This window comes from Haematobia irritans, chromosome 3 (genome assembly GCF_050003625.1).
Source record: "Haematobia irritans isolate KBUSLIRL chromosome 3, ASM5000362v1, whole genome shotgun sequence".
Taxonomy (NCBI): Eukaryota; Metazoa; Arthropoda; class Insecta; order Diptera; family Muscidae; genus Haematobia; species Haematobia irritans.
Window position 1 is genome coordinate 52,888,430 of NC_134399.1, and position 4,189 is coordinate 52,892,618.

At 31.7% G+C, this 4,189-nt stretch overlaps 1 protein-coding gene across 4 annotated transcripts in view; it reads right to left on the minus strand.

Moving 5' to 3' along the window:
- Smr (nuclear receptor corepressor smrter) overlaps positions 1-3,890 on the minus strand; it is a 240,298-nt gene extending 236,408 nt beyond the window's left edge. Inside the window, exon 1 of one of the 4 annotated variants that reach the window (XM_075302317.1) lies at positions 3,413-3,890. The gene's annotated coding sequence lies outside the window, so the exon portion shown is untranslated. Of the gene's footprint in view, positions 1-2,608; positions 3,322-3,389 lie in introns of those variants that run through there. The other 3 variants (XM_075302319.1, XM_075302321.1, XM_075302318.1) reach the window with 3 other exon arrangements.
- Positions 3,891-4,189: the final 299 nt, after the last annotated feature.

Sequence of the window (4,189 nt, forward strand, 5' to 3'; positions counted from 1 at the left end):
TATATATATATATATATATATATATATATATATATATATATATATACATATATATATATATATATATATATATATATATATATATATATATATATATATATACATATATATATATATATATATATATACATATATATATATATATATATACATATATATATATATATATATATATATATATATATATATATAATTTAGTGTTTTGGTGGAACAACTGAAAATTGTACTCACCTACCCCAAAAAGTATTAATCTTTCATTTTTTAACGTTAAAAAACGGATTTCCAAATATCTAGCACAAAGGAAGAACATTTTTCGAAAAAAAAACACTTTTCTTCCCTTTGTTGTGCTAGAGTATATGTTTTCAGCACCTTGAAGGAGCATATCTATTCTCATTGTTTTTTCATCCATATAAATCGGTGATTAAAAATAGGTTCTTTGAAATCGTATCCATTTTAATATTACAGATCACAAATCAAGCATCTGGAAAAATTTGCTTAGAGCTACTATGCAGTATAAACTAAAAAACATTGAAGCAGTTACTACCCATCTAAAGTTTTTTAATATCTATTATCTCATTTAGTTTACACTTAACTTCAATATTATCCATGTAGTTCGAAAACCTTTGTTATTGTTAATATCATAATTTATTATGGTTTAAAATTATTTATTAAAAAACAGATACCACAGATGATTAACTTCTTTCTTTTCAATTAGTATTGACAGGTCCTGTATTTATTTAAACCAAACCCGTAGAACTAAGACCAGTTGGTCCGTTGTGAATCACAAGTTGTTATTATTAATAGTTGTTTCTTTAGAGATTCAAAGTCTTCCATTCAGAAGCCTTGATAAATGCAAGTATATCCTTTGGATTACTGTACCGTACATTAGTAATATCCTGATAAGAACCAAGTATCTTGTTTCTTCTAAATGATAGTGCCAGACATTGGCACAGAAAATTGTAGAAGTCTTTTGTAGCGTCCGCGTCTTATGTATCCGCGTTCACTCGATGTACAAAAAGGCTTATAATACAAGCTTTTAAACCATCGCTGAAAAACTTTTTGGTGTTCGGCCGTAACCCACGTCCTTGGCTATACAATGCCGGCATGCAACACTGTTGTCTGTTTAAAACGTTAAGATTTTAGCAATGAATTGTCAGAAACCATGTATATAAATATCTATCCAAGTTGGTGAATCCCCAATAATACTGATTACATTCCCATCTCGATGACAGCATTAGCGTAGCTAGGCAATTTTCCTAGGGGGGGCTATAGCCCCCCTAGCTAAAAATTTATAGACTGAACTTACAGGTTCAATTAATGTTTTATTTCATAAAATTGAATAAAAAATTAAACATCAAAATAACTCGACAATTAATTTATAATAAAGCAACTAAAAGTAGTTCCACACTTTTCCCAGCAAAAACATTGTGAGTTGTTCTAAAGGCACAACTTTAAAAGCACTTCCAAAAATGTCCTCAATTATTTTAACTACACAGGAAGTTTTTTTTACTTCATTTTTTTCATATTTTAATGTGTAATTTTTTGTTTTCTAATTTTTTAAATAGTTTAAAAAAGAGTAAGAATAAATAAATTGGTACAAATTATTCAAATTTGGCCATAAAACTGCTAAATCCATTATAGAAAAATCGATACTTTTGGAAATTATTCGAAGAAAAACGTTTCAAACAAGCGTCAGAATGCATTAAAAATCATAAAAACAATAAAAAAATTATTTATTTGGGAAAATATCACAAAATTTTTTAATTCACATTCAAAACACTGAATTCGGATCTCACCTTAAAAAGTGATGCAAATTCATTGCAACGGCTGTTGAAACGGTGGACATTTGTCCTATGACAAGCTCATATTACATTCATTGCTTCTCCGCCAATTTTGCACCACTTCTACACCCAAAAAGAACATTTCACTACTTTTTTGGTGACGCTTTTTCGCAGCATTATTAAGATATTAATTTATGAAAGAATAGTTTTAATATCAATTACTATTTTTTTAATTAAATTGACTAAACTAAATCAATCAAAAGGTCAACCACAGCTTTATTTCAGAAATATCTGACTTCAAACATTGCCATCGGCAACTGCTACCACAACCCAAGTAATTCGATTGTTCATGAAAGTCTTTAGCGGAACTTTGGGCGATTGTATATACTTGTTTAGTTGTTAAAAAAAATTAAAAAAACTATTGACATTTATTGAAAAATGGAAAATCATAAATAGAGTTTCAAATTCTGGGGGGGGGCTAAAATTTTTCTGGGGGTGTCTAAGCCCCCTCCCCAGAGGCCTTCCTACGCTTATGGATGACAGACATCCGCTGGATAGAGTACAAAATATTCAAACTTAATATTAACTACGCCACCTAAATGTTACTAGTTTGGAAAGTCACCGTCTATGAATCGGTTCGAAACCATGACTCCGTACTAATATCCTATAGAGCTCGCTGAAATATAGATAAATGGATCAGATCTCTTACTTTCGCAATTAAATATGATTCACTGCATCCGTAACAATGGGATACACAGAATGGAGAACAAACGAAGGACAAGCCAATCGAACAGACATTATTATTATAACAAAATGCACTTACTTACCCCAACAGAAAAAATCTGCTTGCAATGTCAACTGTATCTATAGGGGTGGAATTAATGGTGATAATCCAAAATCCAAACGAAGTTTATCTCCTGTTTGCAACACAAAATATCTTTAAATATTCACAAATCACACACTTTTGGCAACTCTGTGCAAAAAGGAATACAATCGAACGTACATTTTGCCAAATGACGTAATAAGGCCACAATCTGCCTGGCCAGCATAAAGGTCACCGATATTGGAACATTTTACATCTTTAAAAGACACACAATTCAGGCACAAATTTCCCATCAACACTTACTGGCCATCATGGCTAGTAAAACAACAACAAATTACCCAACCATTCATAGAATGGGGAAAGATGTGAAAATACGTTGCACAAACTGGGTGTGTCCACTGGAATCGAATATATTTTCTTCCAGTGGTTATAGATTTTTTTTGGCACAGATTTACAACACTTCATAATTTTTCTCTCATTTCTTCAATTTATTTATATTTTCACCAATTAGTGCTTAATTGAGAAGAGCAAAAATGGCACTTCATGTGTGTGGGGTACAGGGAAAATGTAGGGATACACTTTGTACCAGCACCTCTTCAGCACTATTTTTAGGATATATCCACTAAGCACTTGAGATTTCGACCACATATGGCTTTTGGACGTTTTTCATTAAAATTTAGTGAGGAAACGCATGGTGTGATAGCGGATAAAAGACAAATATTTGACATTTTAACACTAGAACTCCCCCAATTGGAGTGGCCTTGAATGAATTCATAGAAATTTACACTTGACAAAGCATATTTGTTACCATTTTGCAATAAATTCGCACAATTTCGACGAAATTTTTTGCAATTTCTACTTGAACCCGATTTAATTCAATACAAAACGCACGACCGACAACGAAGAAACTTGCTTTAAACAAATTTTTTTGTAGCACGACGTCAAACGTTGGCGCAAGTTAACAGCACACACACACACACCCAACCGCATTGAATCAAACCTCACACAACCGAGCCGTATGATGTTAGAGATAGGCCCATCAAACCAAACACAACCTACCACGAAGCGAGACGGGTTTGAAAGGAAGATTTCCTCTTATATTTTGTTTTTTTTTTAATAGCGAAGAAAATTAATTATTAAATTGTTTACTTTAAAACAAATGTGCATCATGAATACACATCGCTTTACACATTCAGTAGATTATCCAACTATGTAATTGGGTTTAACAACGAAGGTGTATAATATCACTTGCGACTATTGTATATTATTTCTGTTATTACATTTTAGCAAAGTTCATTTATTGCAACATTTTCGATTCATTTCAATCGTTTTTATTTAGTTGAAATAATTTAGTTTAGGAATAGAAGTCAATTCTTACTTATTTTCTTTACCTTGTTCCACTGACTGCGAATTTCAGATTTAATTCCAATGTTCGCTTCAAACCCCAGCCATCTTAACACGTTTTCTCTATTCACCACAGACATTTGCCATTCAGTTGATGGAAGGTGTTGCCATTCATAGCATGGTTCTTTGCGAAAATTGTTTTGTTGTTTATTTGGGTTTCGTATCTGAAATGTTGCACAGT